This window comes from Giraffa tippelskirchi, chromosome 5 (assembly GCF_054371585.1).
Source record: "Giraffa tippelskirchi isolate mGirTip1 chromosome 5, T2T-mGirTip1v1.2.pri, whole genome shotgun sequence".
Taxonomy (NCBI): Eukaryota; Metazoa; Chordata; class Mammalia; order Artiodactyla; family Giraffidae; genus Giraffa; species Giraffa tippelskirchi.
Window position 1 is genome coordinate 21,745,574 of NC_137279.1, and position 16,834 is coordinate 21,762,407.

General features: G+C 43.5%; 2 protein-coding genes across 7 annotated transcripts in view; one reads left to right on the forward strand and one right to left on the reverse strand.

Moving 5' to 3' along the window:
- BRINP2 (BMP/retinoic acid inducible neural specific 2) overlaps window positions 1-16,834 on the reverse strand; it is a 226,972-nt gene that overhangs the window by 190,611 nt on the left and 19,527 nt on the right. The window lies entirely within an intron of this gene.
- ASTN1 (astrotactin 1) overlaps window positions 1-16,834 on the forward strand; it is a 345,878-nt gene that overhangs the window by 42,267 nt on the left and 286,777 nt on the right. The gene's annotated exons all lie outside the window — the stretch shown is intronic.

Consider the following 16,834-nt stretch of genomic DNA (forward strand, 5'->3'; position numbering starts at 1 on the left):
TTTTATATTGTACTTTCAAATTATGACTCTTCTTCAAAAGTGCATTATTTGTTCAAATTCATCTAATGGCAAGTAATTTTGTGAATAACCTTAAATTCTCATGTAGGGTTGCAATTAACAAATGTTGAAGGCCTCCAAACCGTTTCTGCTGTTCAACTAAACATTACATTTGTATTATTATATTTTTTATTAGAACTTAATGATTGCTTCCCAGGGCATTGCAAGTTACTATTTGTAAAGAAATTGCATCTCTCTGGAATAAAGGTCATTTTCTGTTGGTGTGGAAGTTGACATGAAAAATTACATCTACAGCAAACATTTGTGTTTTGAATCATATGCATACAGGATGTGGTTGACCTGACAAACTGTTTAAATAAATCATCAAAATGGGATGCCATCCATCCAATAGCTTTGAAAGAACTTGAGAGTGGAATTGTAAAACTGGGGGTTGAATATGTCAGATGGCTCCTGTATGAGCAGCCTGACTCACTGGATTGCCTGGGTAACTGTCAGGGATGCCCAGGGATATGCCGAATGGACCTCTGGGCCTTCTATTTCTTCTTACTCCTGCAAGAAAGGTGAAGTGCTTATAAACAGAGGGTCAGTGAATAGATACAAAGTTATATCCAGAATTGAAGGACAGTATGGTGGTTAGGATCCTGGGTTTCAGACCCAGATGCAGTGGGTCAGGAATTTCAATAGGAAGAAACACTAGAAAGTGTCAAATGAATTAAAAAAAAAAAATTGCTGAGTTTGCAAAATAAGGTTTAGCCATGAATGAGATTGTTCACAAGTTCTGTGACCTTGGGACCAGTTAGTTAACTGGATGTGCTGAAGCTGTTTGTGGAGAAGGCACTGGATGTGGGCAGAATGGCAGAAATTCTTCACTGTGACATGGTGAAGAATGGGCTTAGATACCAGGGCGATGATAAATGGGTGTTTCTTAGAATAAAAAGCATTAACCGTGGGGTATTCTAGAAACTAACACTTCAAAATTTTTAATTTAACATGTTAATAGTTTTATAGAGGGGAGAGACCACAATGAAATGTTTAGTGTGCAATCAACATTAAAGCCTTCCACATATAGGAGTGTCAAGCCAGTAGAATTTCAGAGAGAAGCTTTAGGTAAGGGAATTGAAAGGTAACTTTTGTAAAAACTTGAAGCTTCATTCTTTGCTGCCCCCATAATTATGGCCTACCTGCACCAGGTTTGTCTGCTGGTTCCAACGATTGTTTACCCCTCTTAATGCCTTTGATCTTTGTTGTGTGTGCTCTTTTTTTGACATGGGGCATATGGTAGCTTTAAAATGTTATTTACCTTTTCTTGTCTGTATCTTGAATCTCCAGTCACATTGTCCTTTTCCTCGTGGTATGGTATCACTACAACCTATCACAGAACCCAGAATCCACTAGATGCTTGGTCAACCTTTAATGGTATTCTTGATGACTGAGTTCGGTTCAGTCGCTCCGTCGTGTCTGACTCCCTTTGACCCCATGAATCGCAGCACGCCAGGCCTCCCTATCCATCACCAACTCCTGGAGTCTACCCAAACCACGTCCATTGAGTCGGTGATAACTATCCAGCCATCTCATTCTCTGTCATCCCCTTCTCCTCCTGCCCCCAGTCCTTCCCAGCATTAGGGGCTTTTCCAATGAGTCAACTCTTCGCATCAGGTGGCCAAAGTATTGAAGTTTCAGCTTCAACATCAGTCCTTCCAATGAACACCCAGGATTGATCTCCTTTAGGATGGACTGGTTGGATCTCCTTGAAGTCCAAGGGACTCTCAAGAGTCTTCTCCAACACCACAGTTCAAAAGCATCAATTCTTCGGCACTCAGCTTTCTTCACCGTCCAACTCTCACATCCATACATGACTACTGGAAAAACCATAGCCTTGACTAGATGGACCTTTGCTGGCAGAGTAATGTCTCTGCTTTTCAATATGCTATCTAGGTTGGCCATAACCTTCCTTCCAAGGAGTAAGCGTCTTTAATTTCATGGCTGCAATCACCATCAGCAGTGATTCTGGAGCCCAAAAAAATAAAGTCTGACACTGTTTCCACTGTTTCCCCATCTGTTTCTCATGGAGTGATGGGACCAGATGCCATGATCTTAGTTTTCTGAACGTTGAGCTTTAAGCCAACTTTTTCACTCTTCTCTTTAACTTTCATCAAGAAGCTCTTTAGTTCTTCTTCGCTTTCTGCCATAAGGGTGGTGTCATCTGCATATCTGAGGTTATTGATATTTCTCCTGGCAATCTTGATTCCAACTTGTGTTTCTTCCAGCCCAGTGTTTCTCATGATGTACTCTGCATATAAGTTAAATAAGCAGGGTGACAATATATAGCCTCGACGTACTCTTTTTCCTATTTGGAACCAGTCTGTTGTTCCATGTCCAGTTCTAACTGTTGCTTCCTGACCTGCATACAGGTTTCTCAAGAGACAGGTCAGATGGTCTGGTATTCCCATGTCTTTCAGAATTTTCCACAGTTTATTGTGATCCACACAGTCAAAGGCTTTGGCGTAGTCAATAAAGCAGAAATAGATGTTTTTCTGGAACTCGCTTGCTTTCTCGATGATCCAGCGGATGTTGGCAATTTGATCTCTGGTTCCTCTGCCTTTTCTAAAACCAGCTTGAACATCTGGAAGTTCATGGTTCACGTATTGCTGAAGCCTGGCTTGATGATTACCTTAGCTCAAATTCTCAAGAAAACAGGACCTAAGAACCAAGTTCTGATGCTTTATTTACAAGGCAAGGACCTCAAAAGTAAGGAGAAGGGGGATGAGAGAGGAACGACTGAGAAGAGATGTGAGAGGATACCTTATCATAACGGCCATGGCTTCATGACACCAGCCAGAAGACAGCAGGCCACGTGACACACACATTTGGCTCTGCCAAATGGGAAGTTTTTGGACATGGCTGTACCATTCCGTGGACCAATCTGTGGAAGGGAGGAAGGGGAGATTATCTGCCTGGCTCCTTCCCATCTTCTATTTTTCATTGGTCAAAGTCTGTACCAGCAGAGTTACCTTCCCTGTGCTGCTGAGTTGCATCAACCAGCCCCTGCAGTGGCCACTCAACAAGCTAGATCTCACACCCTGAAGTGTAGTGCTCCATCTGACCCAGACACTGCAAGAGATGCCAAGACTCAAGGGGTCCAGCTGGTTAGCCTGGTTGTAAGTCCCCAGCCAAGGCGGAGGTCTGTCACTCCTAGGCAGTAGCTGCCTGGTTCCCTGCTGGTTTAGGTCAGTTCATCCGCCACCAAGACAGTTGGGGGTGGAGCAAGCAGCTGAGGGTCTCAGAGGCAGGTGAGGCTAAGGGAATCAGATGAAGTTAATAAGAAGAATCTGATAGGATGATGATGATAAAGAACTGCGGCCAGCAAGAAATGGTGTCGAGAAAGCACCCGAAGAGATCAACAAGAATCAACAAATAGAAGAAATATTCAATGTAAGGATAGGTTCAACACTCTTCCACTTAGAAAGGTGAAAGCCAAGAGAAATTCTAATTATGTGAATATGGATTTGTTCACAACCTCTTGGAATATCAGAAATTAGTGGCATCCCTTGAAGCTTGAAGGAGAGATTTAATTTGGGAGAAGTGAAAAGGGGTATTATTATGACTTAATATAGTGGGCAGTAAACACATAGAATGTATTATCCTTGGAGGTGATGCTGTCAGAAAATACAAATTGGTTGGAGAATAATTTAGGTAAGTTTATATTTTATGGCGCCATAATCGGCTACTAGGAGGAAATTAAGAGTGTTTAGGGTACAAGACCTAACCTTTTGAGATTGAGATCACAGAAGACAGTAATGTCCTTCCTTGGTGTCATTTTCAGTGACTGAATCCTGGTCTGAATGGATCACTGGTCTGAGCCAATATAAAGTGTTTTACATTATCTATTTTTGTCACTAATATCCATGGTAATTTCAGGGACCTTTTCCCTTGGGGAAAGTGGAGGGTGCTTTAGCATTGTGGTCTCTAGATCTAGAAAAGCATCCTGCCTTCTGACAGAAGGACAATGTTCTCTTTAAGGATTACTCTGCCTTTGTCAACACTCAGTCTTTTAGCATTTAATTCTCCTCTACAGACCAGTGGGGAATTAAATGGGCCATCAGTTCACTTGATCTTTGCATAGTCATTTGAAACACAAATATAATAAAGTACAATTAGTTTCCTCACACTCATTCTGAACTCTAGTTCTTTGCTTCCGTTAATCTCTATACTTGGATTGTCTCCTCTCTCTGTTTATCCAAATCCATGCACCGCAAGGCTTAGGCCAATTCCCATTTCTCCATAAAACCTTCTCTGACCACTTCGTTCCTCACAGTCTTTTGCTGCTTTAAATCATTTGACATTTATTACCGTAATCATAAATACTCAGCTTTATGCTCTCCTGAATTGGCTGCTAATCACTTTGTTTGTACATAAATCACGTTGCTCTAACTGGATTTTAAGCCCTTTTGAGAGCAGCAGTGAGGTCACCTGGTCCTCTCAGGTTGCCCCTGCATGTTGCACGATGCCAGGCACTCAGCGAGCGGATGCTTGATGAACATGTGCAGGCGTGGCAGGTTGGCAGGTGAGAAGAGCGTGTGTGCACTGCCATCCAGACAGACTCAGGACTGCGGGCAGCTCACTCTAGCTCCAGGTGAAAATGCTTCCTCATTGCTTTTGGATAATGAAGGCAGTCCTTAATTTTCACTGAGAGTAATAAAAGTTACTGCCCCTTTTTATGATGTTAACTAACCCCCCCAACTCGCCCTCCTCCTCTATCAAAACATGCTGGGGAATCCCAAAGACCTTCTAATTGATAATAAAAAGAACTTATTCTCCTACCCGATTTCAGAAAAGGAATCTGCCTTCTCTACCTTTGTCCTCTTGTTCCTCTGGGCAGTGGCTTCTGTGGTTGCTGTTAGCCAGATGCTTCAGGCAAAATACATCAGATACAGAAATCCTTTGTTACTATTAATAAATTCCTTACAAGCTCAAATCTGAGACGATACTACTGAGTTTAGCCAAAGCAACATCGAGCTTCCCCTCACACCCTCACCACATCTGTGATGGGGTCTCAAGAGCCGTCATCTTTTTAATTTTGGAGTGAATGTGGAGGGAGTGGATCCATCTGTAATAGGCAGAGGAAAGACTGTAGCGAGAATGGCCTGAGCAGTTTGGCCTGGAACATGCTATTGAACATCTATCAGCCCCATTTTTACTATCATCTTCCAGGTGCTTCAAGTGAGGATGGAGTAAGATAAAAACATATAAATGCAGGGCAAGTGAGGAAAGTTTTTTGGGGCCCCACTGGTAGGTTGAATCTCCTACTCAGGATTCTGCTTTAAACTCATGTGTTCATCTGTCAGAAAAAAATGCTCAACTGTGCCCTGTGCTTCTTAGAAAGAGGACTGTGTTGGAAGGAAGAGTTAAGCCCACATTGAGAGGTAGCTCCCAAAGCCCTAAGATAATCAGATGTGCTGCTGGAAGGCTTCCTTGAAAACATCTGTATTAGAGAGAACAAAATTAAATGCTCTTAAATCAAACCTTTTACACAATGGACCTGTGTCTTCCTAGGTAAGATGAAAACAGTCTCACAACTCTGGGGCTTAATTCCCTTACTTCCCGTCTCCTCACTGATCAGCCCCTGGATTTGGTTTCCTGCCTGGGATTAGCTCACAAGTGGATCCTGAGGCCTCCCAGTGGCTTGGCCGTGCCAGCTGCTCTCTGCACTCGTGGCCAAGATGTAATCAGCTCACAGAGCCAGGATAGGTAAGATGCAGCTTGGAATGAATAGCTTCTGTCTGTGGAAAAAGGCTACTGTAGAGAACCCTGAACTCCTAGCACACATGAAGAAGGAGCCCATGGCCCACTGGGTGCCACTGGGTTGGGGGAAGGGTAGGGAGGTGAAAGTCTACCTTCCATGATCTATGATCGCCATCTTTGGGATGCCGGCTTAGGTTGTGCATTTTAGAGCCTCTGTTGCCTATTTCATCTGTAAAAAGGCAAAAAATACTTCCTTTCCACGGTTTTGAGGAGGAGTATATGTCCCCACATATATTTAAGAACTTTAAGAACTTGAAAGGTGTTGGGCAGTTGTTAGATATTAATTATCATTAGTGGAAATGGAAGTCCAATAATTATTATTATTTGTTCAGTTTTTCTCCTTTGTTTTAAAAGAATGCTTTGAAAATTTTGGTGCAAGTTTGTGTTGACCTTCCATATCTCCCACCGACTATTGAAATGAAGCCATATCATGTACGGTGAGGGTTTGCTCAGGACCACTCACAATGCTTTCTATTCAGCATATACTGGTTTCCTCGACCCCCTCTATGAAACTGTGCAGAAGAATGTGTTTTCTCACTTCCAACTGGTAACTCACCCTGTGGTCAAGTCCAGCTGCATGGGGTTATGTGTGGTTTTAAACTAAGTGAGGCCAAGCCTACCACACTGGGTGTTCCCTGGGATGCTGAGAGGTGTCCTGACCTTGAAGCTGGGGGCTTGGGCTCCAGGGAGTGCTTCAGCCAGGGTTGTCCGTAGACAGAAGAAGGAGGAGGGGTCCAGATGAGGCAGTGCAGTTAAGTATTTTGATTCTCGTTTTCTATCTCAAGGGATCTTCTCTCTCAGCCTTTTCCATAATTTACTGCAAGCAGCTTGAGAAGACCTTAGATCCGGGGCCTTTCTGCCTTCAGTTCTTTGAAATAAGGACGATAATTCCCATCACCTCTCTTGCGGGAATGCAGTGAATCTGATGAGTTAGGTAATGTCTGGACAGAACACTGGCTCCTGTGAAGGAAGGAGTGTGGGGTGGCCAAATGCAAAACAAAACTCAAGGGGTGCCATGAGTGGTCACCGCACCAGGATGAGGGGTGTGGTCACAGCCTGCCCAGCAGGCATCTGAGTGGCATGTGGGGTTGGGAGCAGGGAGGAGTGGAAGAGGGCAGAGAGAGATACGAGTGTCCCCACTCAACTCCATAAAAATCTTCTCTGTAGCACCCTTGACCTTGCAAGTTGAGGCTTGGCCTTTCTGCCACATGCTAGCACCCGTCAAGTACTTCTGAGCTGCCGCTGCTCCACTCTAGCGTTCCCAGATATTATGACTAATCGAGTTGACAGGAAGCAAAGACAGCTCCACTCTCTGCATTTTGCTTTGAGTGGCATCGGGCTCTGTCTCTCAAAGAACAGGCAAGACTTGGCTCCCATCACTTCTGGTTCCCATCTCCTCCTGCTCCAAGCCTTCTGCTGTCCACATTCTCTCAGCCGCTCGGTCACACAGGGATCACCCCCACTATCTCTTCATTGCAACTCATTTAAAAACCACTTTGGCTCAAGGAGAATAGGACTTGGCAGGTAAGAGTAGGGTGCCCATTGGTCTCTTTTTTAACCCCACAACCCCAAAGTGTTCCAGGTAGCAGCGATACTTCTCTCCCTCAGCATTTATGCCTCTGCCTGAACCAACAAATCAAACTGCCAGCTCTGTGCTAAGTGGGTCGAGAGGTCCTCTCGTATGCCTGCCTCTGCTTCAGCCCTGTTGAAAGCATCCCTGAGCCGTTCTGGGAACCGTTCCCGTCCTGCCCCAGCTTCGAATTCGACACGTTTAACCTCCATCCTGGGTTACAGCTGGGTCCTCACCACGAAACCTAGACTCTTCAAAGGGATGTGCAGAACATTTGCCATAGCCTGTCTTTTCACCTGATGTCAAGGCCTCTCAGATGTGAGAGCTAATAGAGGCTTTGGAGGAGCTGGAGGAAGGGAAGGAGACGGAGGCGGAAGTGCTGACTTTCACAGATCATTTCTTTTCTGCAACAAGTACGGAAAGGCTATCTCCCTTCATTTTCACCCCAAACCTGAGAAAGTGACAGAGTGGGAGGATGAGAACCTTGAGGCCCAGAGGGGACAGTATCCTGCCCACTGTCACATGGCCACCCTGCTGTACACCCAGGTCCTTCTGACTTCAAGGGCCCTGTTTCTCCACAAATGTCCTTTTCCTGACTTAAAGTTCACCCAGGCTCATCCTTCCATTTCCCTGCTGAGCGAGCAGGGTGGGTATCACCTCTTCAAGGTTGCTGGCCTTTTTTAGGAGCATAGGTCTCAAGCTTTTACCTGGTGTCCTTCCTATAAGCCACCCAGAACTCCCTCCACCTTTGCACGATTATGAGGATGGCTGGTGGCCCTATCTCCGAGTCATTTGATTGAAACTGGAAGCCTTTTATCCTCATAAAGCTCACAGATGGTTTACATGGTGTGTAAAGGTCAACACCGATGTCTTGACACTGGCATGGCTGCTCCTTATATGAAGATGACAGCAGCAGCAGTGACAATCATAAACTAAACCAAAGACAAACAAAACCATGATCAGAGGACAGACTGGTATTAGATCTGCTGAGCTTGGTTCAGAAGAGAGAGAAAAGTCCTTGCTAAGGATCCCTACCAGGAGGCAGGAGCCTGTGCCAAGGATCTGTCTTCACCCAGTGCAGCAGGACCACATCGTCTGGTCAGGCAGAAGCCCTCTTCCTAATGGCTAGACATTTCTAATGGATGGGCTTCTCCCATCAAACACCTGCAGCTAAGAGGAAAGCTAAAGGCAGATACCAACTTAGAAAAACTGAGAGGCAGAGCCTGTGTGAGGGAGATAGGAAGGGTGAAACGCATTGGAGAAGAAAGTGCTGTCTTTCTGCAATGGAGGACTCTCCTGTGTCTGGGAGTCATGAATATTGCATCAAAAGCATAAGCTTATTTAAGAAAAGGAAAAAGAAACCTAGAAGCTAAGAGAATTAAATAACTCCTGGGAACTAGCCTTAGGATGGTCTTTTCAATTTGATTGTGGAAGTACATTTCTGTCAGGGTTTTGGCCTTGGATTTCCAGCTTTGTGTGAATCCAGATCAAGAAAACCCCTTTAAGATGCCCAAGGGGAGGAGAAAGCCCTTCGTGGAAAGACAGTGGGTTATGTGACTTCATAAGCAGTGGGGCTCTGGGCACCGACAGGCTTCTTAATGCCTGGTTTCCATACTGTCTTTATGTAAAATTTCCCAGTGTTTAACTTTCACCAGGGTAGTTGAGGATGTATTAAGTTGAGTATTGATGTTGCAGCTCAGCATTTTAATACTTCAATTAAATATCAAGGAATCACACAAACATACTTCGAAGAGACTGTCTAGCACGAGACCAGAGACAGGAGCTTTAAACTGCTGCTCCCTGTTCTAGCTCTGAGGCCATGCTGCTGCTGCTTTTGGTGGAGCAGGGAGCAAACACACATTAGCAAAACATGGCTGCTTTCTGGTGTCTCACAGAAAAGGAGGAGGAGGAGCCTGTTTCCTGGAAGACTTGGTGAGTTTTTGACTGAGGATTGTGCGACAAGGCACCTGGCTTCTGAACCAGAGAAAGGGTTCTTTCAACAACTCCCCATGGCCTGGTCTGCCCCATTGCTTTCCCTGCTATTTTAGGACTGAGGGGGGTGGCTTCTGATAGACAACAAGAAGATTGTTAGTGGACATATTTGGGGTAGTTCTTTGTGATACTGAGAATGAGACAAAATGGAAGGCGGAGCAAGAATAACCACAAAAGGTAGAAGGAAAAGTCAGAGAAGCACAGAAGGCATTAAAAAGTGTCCAGAGCTAACTCCATATTGTCTTGTGTGGGCAAGGCCATTCCAGGAGTATATGGAGTTCTAGGAGAACTGGCTCCCAGAACTCAGCTGGCTTCGGCATTCAAGTTGCTCAAATGAGCGGAAAGTTTGGGAAAAGAGAAGGTGGGGAACTGAAATACCCTTTGCATTTCTGCAGCTTTGTCTGAGTTGAGAAGGCTCTTTAGCCAGAGCCTCCAACCAGAACCTTGTTTCCATGGCAACCCACTTGCAGCCTGCAAAGCTGTGACAACCCACTCTGGATCTAGTGTTGCCGAACCAGAAAATGGAATAGGAGAAGTTTGGTTTCCTACATTATTAATATTAAACATATTCACAGAGAGGTATGTAGGAATCTGTGTATTCAGTAGTGAATGCCATTCTTCTTCTTTGACCTTAAACATGAATGCACTAGGTAGGTTCTAGGATACTGGGGTGAATAAGAAATAGCCTTTGACATTGATGAGGCTACCACCCCAGGGGATCTGTGCCATTTGGCATTTACGTGCTAGGAATTGCACAAGCACAGAGGAGGGTTTAGCTAACTCATAGGGGTTGGGAAGATTTCCCAGTGATAATAACATTCAAGAACTGACAAAGAAGAAATGAACAGGAATTTTCCAGGTGGAGAATGTGAGAAGAAGGGGATTCCTGTGGGAAAAATATCTTTACAGCAGGAAATAAAGCAAATTATGATTTTGTTTCTTGACATGTCTTTGCGAACCCCCCAGCCTGTCTCCCATTAGGTTCTGCCCTCTCCGGAGCTTCTGCCCATCAGCCCGTGAGCTTCTGGCTGCAGCATTACTTCTTTGGGTTGATTTAAAGTCTGTGGACTGGGACTTCCCTGCTGGTCCAGTGGTTAAGAATCTGCCTGCCAACGCAGGGACACGGGTTCAATCCCTGGTCTGGGAAGAACCCACATGCCTCGGAGCAGCTAAGCCCAGGAGCCACAACTACTGAAGTCCATATGCCTAGAGGCTGTGCTCCACAACAAGAGAGGCCAGCACAGTGAGAAGCCTGTGCACCACAGCTAGAGTTGCAGCCCCCACTCGCTGCAACTAGAGAAAGCCCATGGCAGCAATGAACACCCAGCACAGCCAGAAATAAATAAACAAATACATAAAAGTCTGTAGACTGACAGGATTTCCCAGTCCTTTATGGGGCTCACTCACACACTTGTTTTAAGGGGAAAATGCATCTCTAGCCTTATGTGGAAAGATAATACTAACAAACCAAGTACTGTGAGAGGCTCAGAGGATGGTCAGGACTGCCTTTTAAAGACAGCTTGTAGTGAACTGTTTGAAAACCCTTTTGTTTGGGGATTAGAATACTTTCTCCCTAAGACATCCCACCATTAGTTTGACTCTGCGTAATGACTTTTTTAAAGAAAGATGTACCTGTTCTGAACCACCTAGTGGTTTTTACTTTAACTAGCTGGTTTCTTTTGCTCCTAGGGATATACTAATTTGCATACTGACACCAAGAATATAAAGACAAATTACTTCTCTCAGAGCACTGGAGAGCGAGGCTCACCTCAGTAATAGTCCGTAGAGCCCCCCTAGGATCAGCACCAGTCATCCTGTGAACATGCCATGCATATTAATTGGTGATAATTGAAAAATAACACCCGTCATCCTTAAAGAAGAAAATCGCCTCAGCTGATTGCACTTTTATACAAAAACTATTACCTAGATTCACTAAATAATCAGATTGTCATTATCACACTCAGTATTATTACTAATATATATTTTGTCTTTTATCCATTCATGTAACAGCTATGTTCAACACAATGTGGTGGGGAAATAAATATGGAAAAGAACAAGCCCTGTTCAGAAGAATCTTACAATTTACTGTGTTTATGGGATGGAGGGTGGAGACATTATAAATATAATACAGAAAATGAAGTAGTTGCTGTATATGTGTGTGTGTATATATATATATATATATTTGTGTGTGTATATATATAAATATATATACATAGGGAGAGAGTGAGACCTACATCTAGTACCATGCTTCACATATAACACATTCTGTTAAGTGTAAAATGATTGATAGGATAAACACACTGTAAACATGCATAAAAGTAAAGGATTCACTTTGATGGGTGTCCAGGGCTTCCAGAACAGAAAGGCTTTACAGAGAAAGTAACATCTATGTAGATTCTCAAAAGATGATGGCTATTTTGTAGGTATGGAGGAGAAGGGCAATCCAGGCTGAGGAAAGAGCCTGGGCAAAGGCTGGGAGGAGGCCTATGGTGGGTGTGCCTGGGAAATGGTGAATGGTGCAGTGACGCCAGATGCAGTGTGAGACACCTGGAAATCAGGCAGTCGGCTTTGGAGAATCTTGAACATCATCATGCCTCAAAGTTTGGATTTTATTTTTATGGTGGTGGGGGGGTAGGCAGAAACGAGTAAGCAGTGAAGCTGTCTGAGGAGGGAACCCATGCTGAATGCTTATTGCTCACCCTCTGTTGAGTTCCCACAGGACACGGGCTCCACCAGGTGAGGGTTTTTGTCACCTTTGTTCTCTCATATATCCCGAGGGCTAACCCGGGGCTGGCACGTAGCTGGTGAATGGGGTTCTACCGGTCGTTTAAATTCTTAAAACAAATTTAAGGATTTGTTTCTGGGCATGATGAAAAGGGAGATGGAAAGGATTTCGGAAAGAGATGCAAGGTAGAAAGCTAAGTTCAAGTGAACACCTATGAGACTGAAGCTGAGAGTGATATGAGCAAGGACAAGAACTGTGAATAGGAGGTCTGGGGAAAGCTCCAGAGAACTTGGTCACTGAGTAAATGTGAGGGTGAGGGTCAAAAATGTCCTCTGTATGTTTAAAAATAACCAGCCTGCTGTTCACCAAGGCTCAGAACTGCAAGGGAGGAGTTGCTTCCAAGTTGAGGGTGGGGAGCGGCTGAGAAGAGAAAGACAATAGCTTTGCTTTTGGAAAAGTTGAATCTGAGGTGCAGCTGGGAAATTCACGTGCTTACTCAAAGGGACAGCTGGGGAGCAGAGCTCGGTTTGGGAGAGGAGGGCTGGACTGAAGGGTGTGGGAGTTGTTAGGATAAAGGTAGTAGCAAAAACACACAGAACAGGGGCCCTGGTCTTCCCGGGGAGGGCATGAAGACTGATAAGGATGGGACACAGAGTCTGAGGAAGGCTTGCTTCTCGTGAGTAGGAAATTCAAAAGCTTGAGAACTGGGAAGGGAAGTCAGAACTCAGGGTAGGAGAACCGAGAGTCAAAGAAGTCAGGGGAGTGCTTTCTGATTGAGAATATGATCAAATAACTGAGTCTGGTGGAAAACCATGAAGGGCAAGGCTGATAAGAACCCCCTGGATTAGACAGTCAAGAGCTGCTAGTCAGGTGAGTAGAATGGTGGAGGCAAGAAACATTGTAGGAAGATGTAAATGTTAGGTGACAAAATGGAGTGCAGAATGCAGAGTGCTGTAAGAAATTTGGCAGTGAATGAAAAGAGAGAGGGGGGTTTGGCTTCAGGGGAAATCAAAGTCGAGAAAAGACATATTTTTTGTAGGGAAGTAAGTTTGTGAGCTTGTGAGAGGCAAGCTTTTATGCCACAACTTAACAATAAACTCTTAGTTGTTTCTACAAGAAAAATATTTTGATTTTGAGAAAAGAAGCATAAGATACAGCTTTCATCTACACATAAAATACAGTAATGCATCTGAGCACAGTTTTAATGTAATAATATCAAGCATGATACATAAAGATGATATTTAGTCTTACTAGTAAAGTCTCAGATTTCATTTATGGAAAGAGGGCTTCTTTCTGTAAATGGCTGTGAGGCCAAAGAGGTACTAACATCATGATCTGCCTGTGCCTGTTTCATCATTGCCTAGTGATGGCTGCTGGAGAAGGAAATGGCAACCCACTCCAGTGTTCTTGCCTGGAGAATCCCAGGGATGGGGGAGCCTGGTGGGCTGCCATCTATGGGGTCGCACAGAGTCGGACACGACTGAAGTGACTTAGCAGCATCAGCAGCAGCAGTGATGGCTGCATAGTCCCAAGCAGAAGGAAAGTCAGCTTAGAGTGAGAACTTGATAGTCCTACATTTGGGTTTCATGAATTCCTAGGAATTCTAGGTGTCGAGGTACTTTGGAAGGTCATTAGATCTTTCATCTTGCCCTCCAGAAGATTTACATGAACACTGTTTCAGAATTATAATGTCCTACCCATGTTAACGTGCCTGGGACCTACTAGTAGTGGTATAGTTTATATGGGAAAGGATCTCATGGAATTTTATGTGACTGCTTTGTTTTGGCCAGCTAGAGGGTAGAACTGGCATAGAGACAAATGGCAAAACATTTCCCCCCATATTTTCTTAACCAAATAATATAGCCAAATAGAAACAAGCACTTTTTTTTTTTATCCCTTTCCTGAAACTTGAAGGTTTTACCTTGTGTTTTCAGAGTTCTAGGAAAGAATTAGTGTTATAGAAACATTAAATTGGCTGAAATGTGGGCAGAAAGAATTCTACACATTTCAAGGTCCTCTACTTATTGGAATCTCACAACAACCATGATTAGAGCAACTTGGATATGTGGGTATGTCAGTGAGTGGAAACCACACTAACGATACAAAAATTCTTAGTTTTTTGCTTTTTTTTTTTTTAAATCATCATTCAAAAACAAGACTAAAAGACAACTGAACATAAATGATGAAAGTAACATTGATGCAGGTGCACTGAGAAATAGAAGTGGATAAAATATCTAAGTGACATCAGGGGAATAGCTGAATAAACTATGCCTCTCTAAATTCATCTTACACAGTATTTAGCATATTCAAAACATGGAGGAAACCCGTAAGACGTTCTAGGGAAAATCCTTTTCATAATATTCAATTTGGAGAAGACTCTTGAGTCCCTTGGACCACAAGGAGATCAAACCAGACAATCCTAAAGGAAACCAACCTTAAATATTGGAAGGACTGATGCTGAAGCTGAAGCTCCAATACCTTGACCATCTGATTTGAAGAGCCGACTTATTGAAAAAGACCCCGATGCTGGGAAGGATTGAGGGCAGGAGAAGTGGGTGACAGAGGATGAGATGGCTGGATGGCATGATTGACTCAGTGGACATGATTCTGAGCAAACTCTGGGAGATAGTGAAGGACAGGGAAGCCTGGCTTACTGCAGTCCCTAGGGTCGCAAATAGTCGGACATGACTTAGAAACTGAACAACGGAAAATCCAGGATACACATTGCTATGTAGTACAAGTTTTATAAAATTCAACATTGCACATATAGATATATTTGCATAGAAAAAACCTGAGGGAACATTACACTCCAGAAATGCTAATGATAGTTATCTGTGGTGATAGGATTAGGAATGATTATTATTTTGTTTTTTCTATTTTTAGGTACTTGCCAAGTATTTTTATAATTATAAAAAACTGTTTGAACCTGAACTTCAATCTCACAAAAACATAACTGCACATGTGTTCCCCTATATGTGTCTTTCCATTTCATTTTCACCAGAATAGGGTCTGGATTGGGGGGGGGGGGCTAAAGTTATAATCCCCGTGGTCTTATGTTTATATTCAGACCTCAGTATGAGTCAGAACAGGCTCCCTTTAGACTCTGGACTAGAGCAAATCAGCAAATCAGAACTGACTGATCACCAGATACTCCCTGTGGGTGAGATGGGGGGTGGCATCAAGACTGGGGAGATGGGGGTGCTTCTGACCTGGGCAGGGAAGGGGCTGCCATGCCTGCTCCTCTCTCTTCTCTGCCCTCACTCTTATTCCTCCCTCTCTTCCTCTTCCTCCTCTCCCTCCTCCTACCCCTTCTCCCCCTCCTCCATTCCTCCCTCCTCCTCTTTTCATGGGCTCTGAATCTTTGATGGCCAAGTGTTCCACTGCTGCGCTTGAACCGCATACACTGGAGGATAAAGAGCTGACTCAGGAAAAATCCATGAGCATCACTGATAAAATGTACTAGGAACCAGAAGAAAGGCAGAAATGACCATTTTGACTGTGGCCACCCAAATTAGGCTGTTTAAAATCCTGATTTTAAAAAATGTATAGCACAGGGAACTCTACCTAACGCACTATGGTAGCCTGAATGGGATGGAAGTCCACAATGGAGGCGATATATGTATATGTATGGCTGATTCATTCTGCTGTATAGTAGCAACGAAGACAACATGGTACAGCGACTATACTGCAATAAAAATTAATAACTATACTGCAATAAAAATTAATTTTAAAAGAAAAAAACAAAGTTACAGGCCAAAAAACGTGTATGTTTGTGGTAATGAAACTTTTGTGCATCTTTTTTTTTTTAATTGGAGTACTGCTGCACATCTTGATTATGGTGGTGGATGCCTGACACTACACAGGCAACCAAACTGCATAGGATAAACACACACACACGTACACACATGAGTGTAAGTAAAATAGGAACTCTGAATGAGATCAGCGCTTTCGTTGCATCATTGTCAATATCCTGACTGCCACACTCTGATACTGTAAATGTTCTGCAAAATGTTACCATTGGGGAAAGCTGAGTAAAGGACATGTGCCATCTCTGCTATTTCTCCCAACAGCATGTCATGCCACAGTTATCTCAAAATAAAAAGTTCAACTAAAAAATAAAAAGTATGGGTGAGCCATTCATGTCATGTAAGAGCCACTGTCCACATGGCTCAAGAGTCTGATCTGATAGTAACAACAAAGGATTATAAACAAATATCCATTATGGAATTATTATGCATTAGGCACAATGCTAAACAAGCACTTTGCTTTACTCTAAGAAGTTCATCAAACTTATGATGGGTATTATTTTCCTTATGTGATATATAAGGAAACTGAGCCTCAAAAAAATTAAGTAACTTGCCACACTCTCCCAGATAGTAATTGCAAAGTAATGAACCAACCCAGGCGGTCTGGCTCCAAAGCAAACATACTTAATCCCTAAGCTGTACTCCTTTGTGTTCTGTCAGGTAACACGTTTGCTTTGAACCATATTTAACTCAGATAGGGGGTGTCTTGTCACCTCCCAGCCATCATTTCTTTGCATCGATCCTTTGGGGCTGTTCCCCTAAGAGTTTATCTGAATACTTACAACACTTTTTTATATGACCAACTTTACTATCTCCAGTTTATTATATCAAATTTACCATCCATCACGTTTATTCCCTGCTATGCATAGAGTTATGTGTTTTTAAATTGGAACTCACTCTCTTAGGTTTCTTTGGGAAACT